We start from the raw sequence: 22,345 nt of genomic DNA, 5'->3' as shown, positions 1-22,345 counted from the left end.
ACTGCATTCCTCTTCAGTGCCTGCTAGGCTGTCTATGACATTCGATAGTGGATCTTATGAGAATCCAAGCAGCTTCTGAGTTGAGGACTTTACATGCAATGTATACCAAAGCCTCTACATAATTTACTTTTGATGTTGAATCCTCAATACATATTTACGACAGGCTAGTACATAAAGTCATACTTAATTCAGCACACCCTTCGACGGAGAAGAAGGCAGTGGAGGCTGAAAATGAAAATCCACAGCCCAATTTCAGTAATTCGACCGGGTCAGGAATGGAATGAATGAAGCCCCCATCTAGCGGCGAGAATAGGAAATGTGCCGGCTGCCAGAGCCTGTCGCACTCCTCTGCGGTAATGTAATTGACTGATAGATGAAATGAAATGTTAATGGAGAGTGTTTCTGGAATGAAATATGACAGGGAAACCGGAGTACCCGGAGAAAAACCTGTCCCGCCTCAGCTTTGACCAGCACAAATCTTACATGGAGTGACCGGGATTTGAACCAAGGTATCCAGCGATGAGAGGCCGGCAGGCTGCCGCCTGGGCCACGGAGGCTTCTAAGGCAGTGCAGAATACCATCCTTTTAATATAACCAACTGTAGTTAACACCGAAATAGAATAGAAGACAATAGAATAGATTTCTTTCGTTTGGTAAGATTAAGGCTATCTAACCAGAAAATGCAATGTTAACATTACAGAATTAAAAGAAATAGACTAAAAATAAGACATCTTACAGCTACTGGACAATAGATTTGACCTACTCCGGTCTTTTCCCAGAAACAGAAGGATTTGTTCTGGCCATCCAAGATCAAGTAATTGCTACACGGAACTACCGTAGATTTATCATGAAGGATCCAACAGTTGTCTCAGACAACTGCCGCCGCTGTTCCAGAACTACAGAGAGCATACAGCACGTCATCTCTGGTTGCCCACACTTGGCCAACACCGATTATAAGCACCGACATGATCAGGTAGCAAAAATCATTCACCTGAAACTTTCTGTAAAATGTGGATTTCTTCAGTCATCAACTGCATATTGGAAATATACACCTCCACCCATTCTCGAAAACTCTTCATATAAACTACTATGGGACCGAGAAGTCATAACCGATGTCACGCTCAGCAACAATAGGCCAGATATTATTCTAATCGATAAATCAAAAAGATCTGCATCCCTTATAGAAATTGCTTGTCCAAATACCTCCAATCTGCAAACAACAATAGCCACAAAGATATCAAAATACACAGAACTGGCAATAGAAATACAACGCCTGTGGAAACTAGAATCAGTCACCACAGTTCCAATAGTAATATCATGTACCGGTGTTATTCCAAAATGCTTGCACAGCTCTCTGGCCGCATTAAACCTGCATCATCACACATACGTAGAACTACAGAAAGCCACCCTCCTGAGCACCTGCCACATTGTGAGAAAGTTCCTAGGAACGACTTTTCCTCTGACTCACGCCAAACAGCATGAAGTTCCAGGTCGCAGTTCCAGTAATACTGAAGAACAGATTCCCAAAACGGGGACATAAGAAGTCTGAATTTGTTTGTATTTATTGTATAAATGTATATGTTGTAATTATTTCTGTTGTAAATATTTGTACATATATGTACCTGTAGTTTCATAATCAAGAGGGTGACTCCTTGCTTAGGCCGAGTCAGCCCATTATGTTACCGGCACAAGCCGAGCCTTCCTAAATTGATACAAATAATAATAATAATAATAATAATAATAATAATAATAATAATAATAATAATAATAATAATAATAATAATAATAATAATAATAAATAAATTATTATTATAAATATTATTATTATAAATATTATTATTATAAATAAATTATTATTATTATTATTATTATTATTATTATTATTATTATTATTATTATTATTATTATTATTATTATTATTAACAGTGTGTTTGTATCCATCTGAGGACAAAGTTTTATTTAGCTCACTTTCACTGAGAAATAAATCGATATTTTTGAAATTTCCAAACAGTGTTGTTTGTAACTACCCGCCTAAAATTACAATGCTGTGCAAAATGTCAGACGAAACTGAATTCCGCATGTTGTATCACTGTCAAGTAACACAGCTCGATGAAACTTGAACCATACGTAGGAAGAACTGCTATAGTATGGTGCCGTAGGCAACTGAAAGGAATATGCGATAAGACGAACAAAAATGACACTTTTATACAGAGACAATAAATTACACGTAAGTCACTGGGAATCATGATGGTCCCCTGGACATCACAAAAGGAGGGACATGGTTATTAAAAGGGTATGTGATCACCACAGACAGCAATGCATGCTCTACAACGTGTTCCCATACAGGCCACAAGATTGGTAAGGAGTGCTTGTGGTAGGGTGTTCCATTCCTCCAGCAGCGCGGTTGACAACTGCTGGATGGTCGTTGGTGCATGTGGACGTGCTGCACTACGTCTGCCCAACATGTCCCACACGTGCTCGATGGGATTTAAGTCGAGGGAACGGGCAGACCAATCCATTCGCCGAATATCCCCTGTTCCTAAGAGCTCCTCCACCTGCGCTGTTCGATGCGGTCTTGCACTGTCATCCACAAAAATGAATTCAGGGCCGAATGCACCCCTGAAAAGACGCACATGGGAAAGGAGTACACTGTCACAAGAACGTTGACTGGTGAGTGCACCTTATTCAAATATTTAGAGGTAGGTACGTCCATGCAACATTATGCCCCTCCACAACATAATACTTGGACTAACAAAATATTCACGTTCGACAATGTTCCTAGGTGCTTTAGGTGTTCCCACCTCTTACCATATGAGGATCAGCGGTAGAGTGTCAGCCTCCGGATCCCAAGATAGCGGGTTCAAACCCGGCAGAGGTAGTCGGATTTTTGAAGGGCGGAAAAAAGTCCATTCGACACTCCATGTCGTACGATGTCGGCATGTAAAAGATCTCTGGTGACACATTTGGTGTTTACCCGACAAAATTCATTAAATCTCAGCCATAGACGCCCAAGAGAGTTTCCGTTTACTCGGTCTGCCATCTAGTGGGGGCCTAGAGTAAAACGGAACGTCGAAATTTACGAGCAGACGGCCAGATGGCGTCAAATTGAAATATCTGCACACGGTAGCTGAGGCCATACGATTATTATTATTATTAGGGTATATATCTACAATCACTACTCAGGCTGAAACTCTTCTCATCCGAGAAGAGCACGCGACCCCACTCTTCGTAGGTCCAGAGCTGATGCTCTTGGCACCATCGCAAATGTTGCCGCCGATGTGAAGTTGTCAACGGAATACAATATAATGGTCGTCGGACAAACAAACCACCCCCATGCAGTCGCCGTGCCACTGTGGAGCGTGAGGTTTGGTGCCTTGAAGTCCTGTTAAGTGTGGTTGATTGCACCCGCTGATTGACTTGAGTCTCTTCTTGCCTATTGCACAATATAGCGGTCATCTGCTGCTGTAGTTGGCCGTGGTCGACACCCTCCTCTCCTTCGGGCAGCAGTGACTGTGGCTCGGAATGCTCTCCATGCACGTGAAACAATACGGTGAGCAATACCAAACTCCTGGGCTACACTCGTCGTACTTCGTCCTTCTTCCAAGTTCCCGAAGATTCTTCCCAGTGTGGAATCATCCAAATGTTATCTCCGGGCCATGTTGCAAAGATAACACCACCACAGTGCACCCTAATAGCTCGATGATTGACTCATATGACTTGTCTCGTTCCTTAAACTGCCTATTTTTGTGGGGCTAGAACCATTTGACGCTATAGTCGCGCTGACCTCACGCCAGATGGCTATGCATGTGTGTGAGACCTCTGGCAACATGTTACCGCACATTAATTCATATCCACCGCGTAGTTGATATGCTATGTTGCTGTATCTACCTCGTCCTTACGTTTTGCACAGCAGTGAATATTTTCTCTCTCAAACACCATTAACATAAATGTATATAAATAAAGTTGTAGGGAGTCCGCTGTCTGTAATTTCGTTTGTTTTTCCAATTTTTCAGATATTTATCCGTTTTAGGTTAAATCAAAACCGAATCGGTGGTTTTTAATTTTCGTGTCTGTCTGTTTGTCTCTTTGTCCGTTTGTTCCACCATCACGGCGAAATGGCTGAATAGATCTCAACCAAATTTCATATTTAGAGTATACTCATCCCGAGAACGGTTGCGATATGCATATCATTTCAAACTCTTTGAATACACGGAGGTTTTTATTGGAAAACAAGAACGGTTTTCCTCCATTTTCTCGTATACTATTGCTTTCCTGTAAACTCCGTGGACCGTATGTGAAACGTCTCTTACATATAAACAACTTTCGTTATGTTCATAATTTAACCTACTCTTCAAATGACGGAGAAATTTCCTATTTTCTCCGGATATCATGCTCCGCATTGACCGACAGACCAACAACAATCCTACAGGTTACCATGGCAACGTCCCTAACTGCTTGCCAGCAGGGAAGTTACGTATTGCTATTTTCCTCATTATTCCTTTAAATTCGTGCTTGTTCCTTGGGTAGAAAGCAAGTGAGGCGTCAATCGGCCATTCTGCGGGCTATTGGCGTAATATCATTGGAGGTTATAAACGGCCTCGAATAGTTTAAGTAATAACACCATTAGTCACATCTTATCTGTTTACCTAAGAATCCCTGCTCCTAACGTTCTCCGCTGTTATCTCTTTCTTATATCCATAACTCATAGGCAGCATAACATATTGAGGGGCATTTGATTTTCCAGTACATTCACTTGGTATTTACATATTTGTCGTCATCAGGATGTCCTCAGTTACAATCCATTTTCTATTAATTTCAACTTTCTTAACTGTATTATTTTGTTCCATTACTCCGTATGTATGCAAGTGCTAATCCCGAAAGCCTGACACTATTTTCTTTGAGGAATTATTCCAAGCTATGCAAATGGATAAGTTTTGGTCCCGAAAAATGTCGAAATATGGATGCAATTTTAACGACGGTGCAGACCTCCGTTTCGGGATAATGGGTGGCTAATCGGTAAGTCGTATCACAAATCAGAAAGCAAAATCGCGTTTCACTTTGGCGGGATGTAACTTTGGTCCTGTGACATTTTGTTATATTTCTATCCCTTATACGTTAAATAGAGCTGTATTTCTCGTTTCAAGTTAATTTTGTACTTTAACACGTATGTGTTATCATTTGACACTTATAAGAAAGATAGAATCATGACATTCGGCACGCACATTTACATCTATAGTCAAATTGCATAATTCTAGCTGTCACGTGAGTATCAAAAATAAAATAAATATTATGTGAAAACTGTACAAAATTTCACCTCATTCAATGATTATAACTTTATCTAACCCATAAATATAGGAGATATGAGAAGATGTCATAGGTCTAATCATGTAGAACACTGAAAGAGGCGTCTGATAGTGAAGTCCGTTTGTAGATATGTCGTACAGTTTCAAAGCAGTAACTCTCGAAATAAAGGTCTGCACTTCTAGAGTGTGTCCCCAAATTGACTGTTTTGGCGAAATTTCCGTACAGTTATCCGTTTCAGGTGTAATAATGACCATCTGCATATTTTTAGTTTTGGTGTCTGTTTGTTTGTCTGTTTGTCTATAACTTGGAAACTACTGGGTATATTTCCACCAAACTTGATATTTGGAATGCAACTGTCCGTGGGTAGGTTTTAGGGCATGTATTGTTTCCAAATCCCTTGAACCGACTGGGTTTTTTTTACGAAACCGAAACCGTGATTTTGCACACTCACGAAATATACACAAGCAAATTTAATGGAAATTACCTGCCTTAATGGAAATTAATTTCTAAACCTTTTTCCTCATGTGCATTATTTCGATACGAGTATTAATAAGGGGATATCATTAACGGACCGTTTATCCGTACAAGTCCCAGCGGGCTTAACTTAAGAGCGGGTGCGTGTTATGCATATTTCTTTCAACTTGAAAACTATTAAAGATAGTTGAACCAAACTTTATATTTAGCATCCAACTGTCCAAAGGTAGGATTTAAAAGTCAATAACATTTCATGTTCCATGAATTGACTGGCGGTTTATAGGGAACCGAAATGGTGTTTTTACTCTTCCATAATATATACAGTACAAGACCAACCTGACTGGAAATCGACCAAACTTGATGGAAATCCATTTTTATAACTTCATTTTTCAATTGCTATTTTTCGACAGGAGGATTAATAAGGGAGATATCATGAACGATCGGTTTTGCAGGTTAGGTCCAGCGGACATAGCCCAAAAGTGTTGCACCTATCGCATATTCCTAGTCTATCTCTATAAGTAAAATCGTAACGACTGTGTGCCTGTACATTGACTGTTTTGGTGAAATTTTCGTATAGCTACCCGTTTAAGGGAAAACGATGACCATCTGCATATTTTTTTGGTTTAGTTTCCTGAAAGTCCTAATTTTTACTCTCCCCGCCTAAAATCCAGATTGCGGCATAATCTGCCAGACGAACAAGCAAAATGAAATTTGGCAAAATTATGCGTTTTAGCCTGCAACGGACGGAAACTTCCAAGATCTTTAAATTTTTCACTTTTTATCCCCGACGAATATCGAAATATGGAGGCAATTTTAATGATTGTGCAAATCTTCGGAAATCTTATCACATAACAAATGGCACAATCTCCGTTCAATTTTGAGTGATCTACAAGCTTGGTCTTATGCCTTTCTGTCGTATCTGTATCTCTTTTACATTTTATTTTTCTCTATTTCTCGATGTTAAATAAATTTCATACTTGAAATCACTTATACGAAAGATAGAATCTCATAGTACAATACTTTATCGATATGACGTACCGGTTAGCAGCAGTTAATCTGTAAATGAAGGTCTGCAATATTGTAAACAAGCATATACCGGTACTTTCGTATGTCGATATATATATATTCACTGATGTCGATTTGTAGCGATCGAGAAAGTGTGTGTCTGCTATTGTAATCAGTATTCTCCACACCGACTTTGACTTGTAGTAGGAATGGGGTCCTTCTCCAACTCCTGTGTAACTGGCATTAGTAAGGAAGGCCTACCATTGTAATGAATAATTCACTTCTCGATTTGACTTGCAGAAGGCGCTACCCGATTGTGTTTGACTGTAGGCAAGGGTGCCCGCCATTATAAACAAATGTACCCATCTAAAATGTAACTGGCATTAGGCATAATGGCCTGCTATTTTGATGGAAACTCACCAAATTTTTGTGACTGACAGTAAGCTGGCTGGCAGTAGGAAAAGAGGCCTGTCATTATAATGGTAACTGCACAACTCAATTTCGACTGGTAGTAGGGAAGTTGCTTGCCTTTATAATAGAAAGTCCTCAACTGTAATCTGTCTGGAAGTAGGATAGGGGCCTGCCATTGTAACGAAATCTCCCCAAATCGATTGTGACCGCGCAGTAGACAATGGAGCCTGCAATTATAATATAAACTTTCCAACTCGATTGTGAATGGCAGGAGGCAAGTGAGCCTGCCGCTATCATCACAAATCCGTAACAAACACTTTACATTGGAAACAACGTATGGGGAGCTCCCCAAGCTGTTTCTCGGATAACGCTAAGAGACATTGAATGTTAAATCAATCATATTTACTGCATGTACAGTATTTACTTCAATATTCGAATACAATGTAGAATACCGTAGAAAAGCATGGGTACATTTGCTAGTGTAATGTAAACTTAGATTTTCCTTTACAGCTAATATTAATATCTTAATTCATACTTTTATAATTTACGATATGTATTGTATAACTGGTCTATAATCTAATTATTTATTCTCTAAATGTGTTTCCTATAGATTTACATAAGAAATATCGATCAACTATATTTTCGTAGTTTTGGGATAAAAAATGTACATGGAACAAATATGTGGTCCGTAAAAGAACTTAGTTCGTAGTGGTGGCCGAAAGCGTTGATGTTTTCTTTTTATTTATATTCCCAACTACCTTGTGTTCACTGTTTCATTGCTGTACATTGTGATAGCTACTGATGTTGCTTCTTGTTCTAAAATAACTTCTGAAATATTGTTTTTGATAAAAGGAACAGAAGTTTTACAGCGTTTGATAGCTGATAAAAGTGGCGATGAAGGAGGATGAAGAGGACTATATGATTTTGTCACCAAATGCTGATGCTGCTAGACATGAGATTATGATGGAAATACTAATCTAGACATCTTAGACATAACAGTGAGTAATGTTTGCATTGTTTACAATCAGCTATTAAAGAATCATTCAGAGAATATAACTGCTCTTGAATGATGGCAAATGTTTGCTAGAGGACTTATTGGGGAGTACACTAGTCGAATAACATCCTTTCTCCAAACAACTCTTTCAAAAACAGAAATATGTGTGCTTCAGGGTAACCTGAGCATGTTACAACGAAAGGACCAGTCGGAAGTAGATGTGTGCAATGAGCTGCGAGCGAAGTTGAAAGCCGTACAAATAATCTGTGTGATATGTTTAACGTGCATTTGTGCGTTGCAAACGATAGGAACTGCTTTGAAGTGTTTCGTGCAGTGTAGTGTTCTTGAATTTCATTCCTCTGACGAAATTATACAAACATAACGTCTTGGTACTTTAGTGAACAAACTGTATAACCGTAAATCAACTGAAATAGTTATATACTTTCATGTAGATACTCACTTCTATTAATGTCAGTCCAAATATTTAATCCTTAACATGTTTTAAAATATATCTTATGGAACAACAGCATAGGGTAGCCTAACAATGACTTATTCATAAACGCAGTTGATATTAAAAAATAAAGTGGGAAAATCCAGGTCCATTATGAATTTTGGAGGTGTTTGGATAGAAATTAACATAAATAATTCAGATGATTTTTTAAAGAACGAAGCATGTCATTCTTTGTTTAATAGTGTGATTCCTTGTTCAATAGTATGTTTGTTCGTAGGTGTGTTATACTGTAATATTTATACTGAACTTGTGTGTTCGACAGACCTAAAAGCTTTTACGCTACATTTTACTGTGTCTCATTGTTATGAAAGGTGCTACTCTTACGAACAATAATGCTGCAGCAGCACTTTCTCGCCCAGTGAGAGGAGCTATGACAAACTGCTTCACACCTAATAATTTCTTGTACGCCTCGACCGCATTAATTCGTTTTCCTGTAGCCGCATAAGCTTTGATAGTGAGAAACCGACCGACAAATGGAGTGACTTTTTTAGCGAAGACCGAGTGAACCTCAAGACCATGATCATCACCGAAACGGGAAAGTTCATTTCTAAACTTTTAGACTTCTTGACAGGAATTGAACACACATCCTTCTGGGTGAACCGCGGTAGCCCACTTGGTTTCCAATTATAATGTGTTGAATTTTGAACTTAAGATTCTTTTCTTTACAGTATTCATTTCTAAACCGTGCGGCTTCATGGCTAACCATTTTCTTTTACAATTTGTTTTACGTCACACCGACACAGATAGGTCTTATAGTGATGATGGGATGGGAAAGGCCTGCCAGTGGAAATGAAGCGGCCGTGGCCTTAATTAAGGTACAACCCCAGCATTTTCCAGGTATGAAAATGGGAAACCACGGGGAACCATCTACAAGGTTGCCGACAGTGGTTTGAACCACTATCTCCCGGATGCAAACTGACATCCGTGCGCCCCTAAGCGCACGGCCAGCAACTAGCTCGGCCGTGGTTATCTACTTAGAATGATGGCCTCTTTTCGAAAAGGTCAATAGTTCGATTGCCAGCCAGGTCGGGCATTTAAGTAGCCATTCGTTGTTTCCTCTGGCTCGGAGACTACGTTTATATCCTGTCTTCAACATTATAATTTATCCTATGTACCTGTCATTCTCAAGACACGCAGGTCACCCATGGACGTCAACTAGAAAGACCTGCACCAGACCTCTACGGAGGTCACATGCCATTAATTTAATTTTTCCAAAGAAATCGGTGCTGAAATACACTGTAAATATTGAATCATAGCCTTCAATGTTCTCAGGTCTTATTTTTAGTAATAATACTAGTAGTAGTTAGGAATCAATGAAATAATAACATACCTAGGTTACGAAGGGCTACGTGGCGAAACTGTGCCGTTCCAAGTACGACGTAAAATGGAGTTTCCTCACGTTTTGGAAAGGAGCTGGGGAACAAGTGGTGTGACCTGACGTATAAACAGTCCCGAAATAACAGGCGCATCGGTGGCACCGCAGTCTCTGAAACGTGTCTCACATGACCAATGATGGCAGAGTGACAAGACGATTAAATCATCGTTCGATTGAGACTTGTAGGGCACCCTCACTGTGCAATGAAGGGAACTAAATCGAGAGCTAGGAATAGATTATCACATGAACTGGCATGCTGCCTCAAGAAGGACAAGATCATAAATGTCTCCAATAAAGTAAAAGTGACTATAAATATTCTGTAATAATCACCTTATGTAATGAATAGTAAATACTTTGAAAAACGATGTATGTTCCTATAATCCGAAGTAAATTACTATTATTATTATTATTATTATTATTATTATTATTATTATTATTATTATTATTATTATTATTATTATTATTACAGAGGTTGTCATGGACGGAAGAATATAATAACAGAGTGATGAGGTCAACTAACGTAGTTTGTTATATAGTAAAACTCCTATAACTCGAACCAAGACCAACCGCAATAGCTCAGACCATATTTCCGCAACCATAATGGCGGAAATCATACGTATCAGTATCCGACTGTTGAAGGTTAGGGCGTCATCTATATAACTTCATTTCGACGAAAAACCTTCGCATGTTACATTACATTCATCTAGGAACTCCAAGATAAATGTTACTTTACAAAATAGTAAGTGAACGAATGAGAAAAACATGTAACAGATACAATATTTCTCTAACAAATAGGTTGCCAAAATGAGCATTCACAGAAATACTAGGATATCTACAAAATTAAGAGTAATGCGAGTATACGGGCGCATCTCCATTTTATCTAAGAGGAGATTAAATTCAGAAATTACCGTGCAAGTGGAGGCGCGGTTTGAGTCGCGTAGCTATCAGTTTGCATTCGGGAGATAGTGGGTTCGAATCCTACTGCCAGAAGCTCTGAAGTTGGTTTTTCGTGATTTCCCATTTTCACACCAGGAAAACGCTGGGGCTGTACCTTAATTAAGGCCACGGTCGCTTCTTCCCCTCTCCTAGATCTTTGCTATCCCATTGTTACCTCACTACATAGCCGACCCAGTAGAGAAACACGACAAGGATTGGATATACGTACATTCATACAAAAATAATTACCTGATTAGTGATGATTATGCTACAATTCTATTCGCCTTATTGATTATTAACAATTATTCTAGAAAAAGAAAACAATTCCGTAATAGATTAATAAATCGGTCTGAACAACGTAATGTAGAGGGTAAAGGTTACATTTTTGGAGTTGAGGGTTAGTCACAGTGAAAGAAGAAGAAGAAGAAGAAGAAGAAGAAGAAGAAGAAGAAGAAGAAGAAGAAGAAGAAGATACCTTTCTAAGAACATTGTTCGTGGTCGTGCAAACCCGTTTGAAATTTTGTACAAGTAAAGGAAGTGGATTCACTATTATATCGTTCTGGACATTTTCAGGCTTGTCCTGACTCAAGGTTTCGTCCTAGACAATATGTTCCCTTTCGAAAATACGTCGACCACTATGTGAATTACTTCAGTTTCTGTACAACCTTACCAATCACCGTGTATAAGCATTTTAGGTGTAAGGTATTGAATTCTAATGCCTGACAATAACTGAACGTAGAATGAGTTCTTGGTGCAAAGTACTTGCAGGACTTAGACAAACTTGGACAAACTTTTTGTTTGTAGTTTACACGGTTTATTTACTGAAGGCATAACATGCGTTTCCGATTAATTTGTATGCTACTGAAGAGTACATATTTCCACCTTCTAAAAGGTGAGTAGGAGAATATTTTCCGGGAAGGGTCGCATTTTCTTCAAATTTGACTTTTTATTAGCATAACCACTCCATTTCTGTCTGTGATCAGAAGGCTAAATCTAATTCGTTTTAATTTTATTTAAACAGGGGCCTCTCATATACGATGAAAATTGGTCGCCTACTGGTTACTCATATAAACTAAGACTTCACAGGGGGATTCTTAATTGGAATCGCAAATTAATAATTTACCACCGAGGCTGGCAGGAAGGAGCAACGAAATTTCGTATCAAGAAGAGCATTCCTTGGAGAGAGAGTTTGTTTGGCGCAAATTACGTGAGGAATGTATCATTCCATTCCTGAGAGTCCCATACCTATGCCGGTGTTTGATTTTCATTGAGGAAACCATTCTTTTGGGAATAAGTACCAACAAATGAGTCATGCCATTTCCAAACTTGCCTATGCATTTTTCATTACTTTTCAAAAACTGTAAGAAACGTTTCACAATTTTCATTTTGTTTTTCTACAATTTCAACTATTGTGTTAGTTTGAAACGAATATCAAGCGTAAAATAAATAGTTTTTTAAACAAAGAAGAATTTTACCATAAAAATCATGAAGACAAGTTCTGATCTGTTAGAAATGAATAACATAACTTCTTTAAAATATATTTTAGAATCAGATACTGGTAGAAGATGATAAATATCCAAAAGAAACGTAATTCGTGAAGTCTGCTGATGCAGGAAGTATTAGATTAGGAAATGGTCTTAAATGAATTAGATGAATATTGTACTTGGGTAGAGCTCGATAGCTGCAGTCGCTTAAGTGCGGCCAGTATCCAGTAATCGGGAGATAGAGGGTTCGAGCCCCACTATCGGTAACCCTGAAGATGGTTTTCCGTGGTTTCCCATTTTCATACCAGGCAAATACCGGGGCTGTACCTTAATTAAGGCCACAGCCGGTTCCTTCCACTTCCTAGACCTTTCCTATCCCATCGTCGCCATAAGACATATCTGTGTCGGTTGCGACGTAAAGCAAAAAGCAAAAATATATATATATATATATATATATATGGTAGAAGTAAGGGGGAAATAAAATGCAGACTAGCACAAGCAAGTAAGGCCTTTATTAAGAAAAGATATTTGCTCATTTCGAACATTGATACCGAAATTTTCGTGTGGATCGTGGCATAGTATGGGAGTGAAACATGGATAATAACTAGCTCAGAAAGAAAGAGAATAGGAGCTTTTGAAATGTGGTGTGAAAGAAAAATGCTGACGAATCGAATTGGTGAGGGGAGACCGATTTGGCGAAGTTTGACCAGAAAATGAGACAGAATGATAGGGCACATCTTAAGACATCCAGGTCTTGTTCAGTATGTTTTGAGGGAACTGTAGGCGGCGGCCGGGACAAGCAGATTAGAGTAGATGTGCGTAGGGTAGGGTGGCATGGAGGGCTGCTTCAAACAAAACATATAATTCCAATAATTTCTGCCTATTTTAGAGTGGGATAGTGAATATTATAAAAATGACACAGGTAACCACCAAAACTAGCCTAAACGAAAAAAACACTTAAATTTCTTGGAGTCAGGTATGATTGTTATCCTCATGCTAAATTTAGATCCCGGTTCCTGCCAGCAGGCATGATGAACGTCACACAAGATGGGACCCCTCGGTTACGTGGGTGCGATACGTTCTTCTCTCGAGAATGAGGCAAGTTTTGCATTGTCGGTTATATTCCAAGCATGATTCCCTACAGGACAGATTGAGATTTGATGAGTTATATATTCAGATCCATCTGAATTAAGGAGTAAAATATAATCTTAGAAAGTAATTTTGATTTGGAGTAGAGAAGGCAAGTTTTGAAATGATGTGACTCAAATTATTTACCTATTCAGAAGTGTATTTGGTTGGCGCTTCACTAAATTTCATGCACGCTTTGCGTTCACGATATTCTGAACATATTTTTAGCCAAATGACAGACCATTCTTCTAGAAAGACGGTAATAACCAGATCTAGGATTTTGATGACATGTCATCTTTTAATTAGTTCACAACAGACATTGCTAACTTGTATAGAAATCCTGATCATAGATCCCACATTGTAGAAATGCTAATTTATTACGTCATTTTTGTCAATTTTTGCCATTTTGTATTTCTTGATAATTTTAATAAAATAATACTTCATTATTTGTTCATATATAGGAATTTACTAGATTATTTTATACTTTCGAGTCATTTTCTTACATGCTTGAGGATTTCGAAGCACTTATGAATGTAGTACTGTATATTATCGCAACTTTAAGTAAGCATGAATACGGAGAATTGAGAATCTTCACAACGCTTCCATTGTTCACCACCGCCTTCTTGGAAATGACCACATTCCAGGAGAGACACCTCCAACTGGAAAAGTCTTCGTCGTGAACAGTAGATATTTTGTTCTGTAGACGCAAAGAATTTCAACTCGTTTTCTTGACTTTACAACAGCCCAAGAGCTTATTATAATGTCTATAACAGAAATATAGGCTATACCAACCCGATTAGTAAATCCATTGCAAAAATATCATTTAAAATTTGTAAATTTTTTAAGTTTTCGGATCATTTTAATCGATTTTTGCCGTCCTTCTTTGTAGATCTTTTTAAATATATTTAGGACATCAAAATCCTGGCCCTGGTAATAACAGAACCTGCTGGGATAATTCAAGTGACACCTCCATCGATGTACTAGCGCAGCGGAATCCTGAGCTACAATAATTGTTAACTATTGTGGTACAATGATTTTAGTACCTCATGATGGCAGCAGTATACCTACATCGGACACTTGTTGTAAGATAATATACTAATCCTTTTTCTTTAAAATGAGATATTGAACATTGTCTTCACATGTGCTATCTAGAAACTAATTCGATTTGAAAACGATCATATTTTCGGAACACTCATCAGCACTCCAGCGGCACAAACCGCCTATACATCGGCAATACAATTACAAAAATCTGAGACGTATTTTTCATGGAACTAGCAAATGTACCCGTGCTTCGCTACGGTATTCTACATTGTATACGGATATCGACGTAAATACTGTGCGTGCAGCAAATGAGATTGTTTTAAAATTGCATGTCTCTTAGCCTTATCCGAGAAATAGCATGGGGAAGTCCACATACGTTGTTTCCAATGTAAAGTGAGGGTTGCGGAGTTGTGATGATAACGCCAGGCTCACTTGCCTACTGCCATTCACAATCGAGTTGGCAAGTTTACATTATAATTGCAGGCCCCAATGCCTACTGCGCGGTCACAATCGATTAGGAGAGTTTTAGTTACAATGGCAGACCCATTTCCTACTTTCAGACAGGTTACAGTTGAGGAGTTTTTATTATAATACCAGGCAACTTCCCTACCACCAGTCAAAATTGAGTTGTGCAGTTATCATTATAATGACAGTCCCTTTTTACTGCTGCTAGCCAGCTTACTGCCAGTCACACAGAATTAGTGAGTTTCCATGAAAATAGCAGGCCACTATGCCTAATGCTAGTCAAATTTTAGATTAAAACATTTGTTTATAATGGCGGGCATCCTGGCCTAGAGCCAAACACAATAGAGTAGGGGACTTTCGAACAAAACTGCATGATCCCTTGCCTTCTGCAAGACAAATCGAAAAGTGAATTATTCATTAAAATGGTAGGCCCTCCTTACTAATGCCAGTTACACAGGAGTTGGAGAAGGACCCCATTCCTACTGCCAGCAGTCAAAGTCGTTGTAGGGAGTACTGATTACAATAGCAGACACATCATTTCTCGATCGCTACAAATCGACATCAATGAATATATACAGATGGACATACGAAAGTATATGAATGTTTACAATATTGCAGACCTTCATTTACAAATTAACTGCTGCTAAATGGTACGTCATATCGACAAAGGATTGTACCGTAAGGCTCAGTATATAGCGATCTAAATGGCTGGTCCTATGATATTTTCTCGCATCTAATCTATTCATGGGTCAGATTGAATCAGAAACGTTGAATAGGTTGAAATTTGTGTAAGATTATCTTACATTGCATTACTTTTCGGATAATTATGTGACATAGCATTTGGCTCACATATGGGTACTGGGTGGGCCAATGTTCGTGTAGAGTTTGATCATACTATCTTTCCTGTAAGTGATTGAAATGATGCACATGAGAAGAAAAGGTTAAGAAATTAATTTCCATTAAGGCAGGTAGATTTGCATTAAGTTTGGTTGTATGTATTTTGAGGGAGTGCAAAATCACGGTTTCGGTTTTGTATAAACCCCCAATTAGTTCAGGGATTTAGAAACAATATTTGCCCTAAAACCTCCCCAAAGGATAGGTGGATTCTAAATATGAAGTTTGGTGGAAATATATCCAGTAGTTTTCAAGTTAGAGAAAGACAAACAGACCAAACAAACAAACAAACAAACAAACAAACAAACAAACAAACTAACTAACTAACTACCTAACTAACTAACTAACTAACAGACACCAAGGAAACCTACCCTTGGACAGATGGATGCTATATATAAAATTTGGTTCAAATATCTTGTTAGTTTTCAAGTTTGTAAGAAGTACGCTTTACACGCACCCGCTCTTGCGTTAAGTCCGCTGGGATTTGTACCGAAAAACGGTCCGTTAATGATATCTCCCTTACTAAATCCTGTTATCGAAATGATGCACATGAGAAAAAAAGGTTTAGAAATTAATTTTCATTAAGGCAGGTTGATTTCCATTAAGTTCGGTTGTGTACACTTTGAGGGAGTGCAAAATCACGGTTTCGGTTTCATAAAAATCCCCACTCAGTTCAGGGATTTAGAAACGATATTTGCGCTAAAACCTACCCAAGGAGAGGTGGATTCTAAATGTGAAGTTTGGTGGAAATATATATTTAGTAGTTTTCAAGTTATAGAAGGACAGACAAACAGATAAACAGACAAAGAGACTAACAGACAAACAGACAAACAGACACCAAAGCTAAAAATGATGCAGATGGTCATTATTACACCTGAAACGGATAAGTGTACGGAAATTACGCCAAAATTATCAATGTACAGACACACAGTCGTTACGATTTTATTTTTAGCGCTAAAACCTACCCAAGGACAGGTGGATTCTAAATGTGAAGTTTGGTGGAAATATACCCAGTAGTTTTCAAGTTATAGAAGGACAGACAAACAGACAAACAGACAAACAGACACCAAAGCTAAAAATGATGCAAATGGTCATTATTACACCTGAAACGGATAATTGTACGGAAATTTCGCCAAAATAATCAATGTACAGACACACGGTTTTATTTATATAGATGACGGATAAGCATGAGCACGTTGAAAAGTGCAGACTTCCACTTCGAGATTCATATCTCCTAAACGGTTTATGATATTAGGAAACGGTTTGCGCCATCAGACGCCTCATTTATGGCTCTACATGTTTGTTTCCAAACCATTTCCTTGTATCTCCCATATTAAGGGGGTAAATTGAGTTCAAATTTTGAATAGGGTGAAATTTGGGTGCATTTTTAACATTTTACATTACATTTTGCCTACTTATGTATAAGCTAGAATCATGAAATTTGGTACACATATGTCCCTTAATAGTGCCAATGTTCGCACACAACGTGATGATCCTATCATTCTTATAAGTGTGTCAAACAATAAAATATACTTGTAAAAATCACCAAATTTACGAACAATCCAGAAATACGGCCCAATTTAACGTATAAGGGAGAGAGATACGACAAAATGTCACAGGACCAAAGTTGTAGATCACTCCGAATTGAAGGGACATTGTGCCATCCGTTTTGTGATACGACTTACCGTTTAGCCAAAAAATAGCTCAAAAGGAATGTCTGCACAGTCATTAAAATTGCCTCAATATTTCCATATCTTTGGGGGTAAAAAGTGAAAAATTTGAACATCTTGGAATTTTCCCGTCGGTTAGGGACCAAAAGCTATAATTTCACCAAATTTCAATTGTCTACCTCGTCTCGCAGGTTGTGCCGCCTTCTTGATTTGGGGGGATGGGGGATAAAAATGAGGAAATTCCCGAAACTTTTTAAGCCCACGAAACCTATAGGTTATCGTTTTGGATATACTATACGACTGTGTTCTTATGCTGAGCCCAAAATTTGAGCCCCCCCAGCGTACCCCCTTCAGGGAATTTTGAGAATTTGCGATTTTTCTAGGGATCCTGGGGTCATCTGTTTCCCTCGTACCAAGTTTCAAATTTCTGAGATTTCTGGAAGTGCCTCATTAATTCACGTCTTTTTTCATTTTTAAATATTTATATATACATCGCTCCAGCCCGACTTGCTTTTATATACATAGATGACGGATAAGCATGAGCACGTTGAAAAGTGCAGACTTCCACTTCGAGATTCATATCTCCTAAACGGTTTATGATATTAGGAAACGGTTTGCGCCATCAGACGCCTCATTTATGGCTCTACATGTTTGTTTCCAAACCATTTCCTTGTATCTCCCATATTAAGGGGGTAAATTGAGTTCAAATTTTGAATAGGGTGAAATTTGGGTGCATTTTTAACATTTTACATTACATTTTGCCTACTTATGTATAAGCTAGAATCATGAAATTTGGTACACATATGTCCCTTAATAGTGCCAATGTTCGCACACAACGTGATGATCCTATCATTCTTATAAGTGTGTCAAACAATAAAATATACTTGTAAAAATCACCAAATTTACGAACAATCCAGAAATACGGCCCAATTTAACGTATAAGGGAGAGAGATACGACAAAATGTCACAGGACCAAAGTTGTAGATCACTCCGAATTGAAGGCACATTGTGCCATCCGTTTTGTGATACGACTTACCGTTTAGCCAAAAAATAGCTCAAAAGGAATGTCTGCACAGTCATTAAAATTGCCTCAATATTTCCATATCTTTGGGGGTAAAAAGTGAAAAATTTGAACATCTTGGTATTTTCCCGTCGGTTAGGGACCAAAAGCTATAATTTCACCAAATTTCAATTGTCTACCTCGTCTCGCAGGTTGTGCCGCCATCTTGATTTGGGGGGATGGGGGATAAAAATGAGGAAATTCCCGAAACTTTTTAAGCCCACGAAACCTATAGGTTATCGTTTTGGATATACTATACGACTGTGTTCTTATGCTGAGCCCAAAATTTGAGCCCCCCCAGCGTGCCCCCTTCAGGGAATTTTGAGAATTTGCGATTTTTCTAGGGATCCTGGGGTCATCTGTTTCCCTCGTACCAAGTTTCAAATTTCTGAGATTTCTGGAAGTGCCTCATTAATTCACGTCTTTTTTCATTTTTAAATATTTATATATACATCGCTCCAGCCCGACTTGCTTTTATATATATAGATAGTGCTTTAAAAGAAAGGCCATATTAGTGCTATGTATGTGACGTCACACACAAGCACTGTTGTAATATGGCGCTCTGTTGACTCACGTTATCAGTAGGAGGTTAGCTGCCTTTCCGATTTTAATATAGACATCCAAAGAAGTGAAAAGGCATTTCATGTTTTCAAACATCGCTTTAATTGAATGTTGTGCCGAGCAACTATCCCAGCACAATGGGCAATGAGAAGGCTGTTTTCAGATGATGTTATTCTGTACAGAGTAATAAATAAGTTACAAGATTGTGAGCGGCTGCAGGGTGACCTCAGTAGTGTTGTGAGATGGACGGTGGGCAATGGTATGATGATAAACGGGGTTAAAAGTCAGGTTGTGAGTTTCACAAAGAGGAAAAGTCCTCTCAGTTTTAATTACTGCGTTGATGGGGTGAAAGTTTCTTTTGGGGACCATTGTAAGTACCTAGGTGTTAATATAACAAAAGACCTTCATTGGGGTAATCACATAAATATAATTGTTAATAAAGGGTTCAGATCTCTGCACATGGTTATAAGGGTATTTAGGGGCTGTAGTAAGGATTTAAAGGGGAGGGCATATAAGTCTCTGGTAAGACCCCAACTAGAGTATGGTTCCAGTGTATGGGACCCTCACCAAGATTACTTGATTCAAGAACTGGAAAAAATCCAAAGGAAAGCAGCTCGATTTGTTCTGGGTTATTTCCGACAAAAGAGTAGCGTTACAAAAATGTTGCAAAGTTTAGGCTGGGAAGATTTGGGAGAAAGGAGACGAGCTGCTCGATTAAATGGTATGTTCCGAGCTGTCAGAGGAGTGATGGCGTGGGAGGACATCAGTAGACGAATAAGTTTGAGTGGTGTCTTTAAAAGTAGGAAAGATCACAATATGAAGATAAAGTTTGAATTCAAGAGAACAAACTGGAGCAAATATTCGTTTATAGGAAGGGGAGTTAGGGATTGGAATAACTTACTAAGGGAAATGTTCAATAATTTTCCAATTTCTTTGCGATCATTTAAGAAAAGGCTGGGAAAACAACAGGTAGGGAATCTGCCACCTGGGTGACTGCCCTAAATGCAGATCAGTAGTGTCTGATTGATTGAATTCATTTATTGAAATCCACAACCTGTTTCCAGTAATACGGCCGGGTCAGGAAATGGAGCCCCCATGTAGCGGCGAGGATTGAAATTATTCCGGCTACCGAAGCCTGTCGCACTCCTCTGGGGCAACGATCAATGACTGACGGATGAAATGATATTGGAGAATGTTGCTGGAATGAATGATGACAGGAAAAACCGAAGTGTCCGGAGAAAAAACTGTCCCGCCTCCGCTTTGTACAGCACAAATCTCACATGGAGTGACCGAGATTTGAACCACGGAACTCAGCAGTGAGAGGCCAGCGCGCTGCCGCCTGAACAACGGAGGCTTACGGGCAATTAATTTATTGATCTTACTTTTACTCATAATGTTACTTCCGAACTCTTCAATTATGTCTCTCATTTCTCATATCACAGACTTATAATACACCGAGTTATTACCCATATTCCGAGAATACGTTCTATTGAACAAAATTAAATTATCCACATAATATTTGTCTTTTATTTCTATTGAGTAAGTCTACGAAACCCTTAAAATCCTGAGGCCGTTACACCCTACTACCCATTTTTCCTTATTATGTCGCGTCGACGTCTTGTGGCGACGACAGGAAAGGAAAGAGCTACGAGTGCAAGGAAGCGGGCATGGTCTTAATTATGGCACAGCCCTAGAATTCGCCTGGTGTGAAAATGGGGAACCACGGAATACCATCTTCAGGGCTGCCGACAGTAGGGTTTTGAACGCATTATCTCCCGAATGCAAACTGATAGCTACGTGACCCAAATCGCACAGCCACTTTCCCGGTTTCTGTAGAGGTAGCGTGACTGTACCCTATTCCTAGGTCCTGTGTTCGCTTTCAGGCCAGTTCAAAGATTTTATTTTTGTGCAAGTTGCTTTAGGTCGCACGGACACAGATAGGTCTTATAGCGACGATGGGACAGGAAAGGACTAGGAATGGGAAGGAAGCGACCAGGGCCTTAATTAAGGTACAGCTCCAGCATTTGCCCGGTGTGAAAATCACGGAAAACCATCTTTAGGGCTGCTGACATTGGGGTTCAAACCCACTATCTCCCGAATACTGGATACTGGCCGCACTTATGCGACTGAAGCTGTCGAGCTCGGTATCAAAGGCTTTAATTCTGGACTGAGGAGTACTGTAGAACGGCGTTCACTTGATACGAGATATTCTCAAGCTCCTAGTTACAGCAAGAAGGCGCACAGTGAGGTGATGCTACTGACCTCGTATACTTCGACGAACACTGGTTGCCATGGTTACAATGGTGTCGGGAAATTGATGACGCAAATTGCAGGCAGACCCCCAGCCAAAAAACACATCCATGTAACAAGTACAGTTCCGTTGAAATACTGGTCGTACACTACATTTGATAAAGTATTCAGAAGTGGACAATCATTACTTTAGAGGAACAGATTCAAGTAAGAAATTATTTTAATATATCATCATCATCATCATCGGTTTGCCCTTCCAGCGAGCCGGGTAGGGTGTTTGAAAACGAGCCAAATTTTCGTGTTCAAAAAGATTTTAATGTCCATGACACATTCTCAATTCCATCCTCTTCTTTTCACGTCTTCCCTCACTTGGTCCATCCATCTTTTTCTTGGTCTTCCAACCGGTCTTCTACCTGTTATTTTTCCAAATAAGCACATGGTAATCTTGTGCTATTCATTCGTTTAACATGTCTAAACCATTTAAGTCTAGATGACCTAAGTCCTTCCTCCGTCAATTCATTTAGACCTATGTTAGATTTTTAATAATACATTCTTGATCATCCAGATGCTTCCCTCCGTTTCTTTACTTATAACACGGACTTAGATGTTACCTCCGGTTGCTCTTCTGCGGATTACAGCGTGACTTCGAACGCTTCCTTGACTAGCATATTCGTTTGTTTTTTTTTGTTTTGTTTTTTTACCTTACATTCCTCGTTGGTATTTTATTCATTAACATTACCTGGAAAACATCGGTAATACCCGCAGTTTGCTATTATGTCGCA

At 38.9% G+C, this 22,345-nt stretch overlaps 1 protein-coding gene across 2 annotated transcripts in view; it reads right to left on the bottom strand.

The window, feature by feature from the left end:
• The window catches only part of LOC136858661 (peroxidasin homolog), a 990,357-nt gene that overhangs the window by 61,968 nt on the left and 906,044 nt on the right, over positions 1-22,345 (bottom strand). The window lies entirely within an intron of this gene.

The sequence above is a fragment of the Anabrus simplex genome, chromosome 1 (genome assembly GCF_040414725.1).
Source record: "Anabrus simplex isolate iqAnaSimp1 chromosome 1, ASM4041472v1, whole genome shotgun sequence".
NCBI lineage: Eukaryota > Metazoa > Arthropoda > Insecta > Orthoptera > Tettigoniidae > Anabrus > Anabrus simplex.
This window is presented reverse-complemented; position numbering and strand designations above follow the sequence as displayed.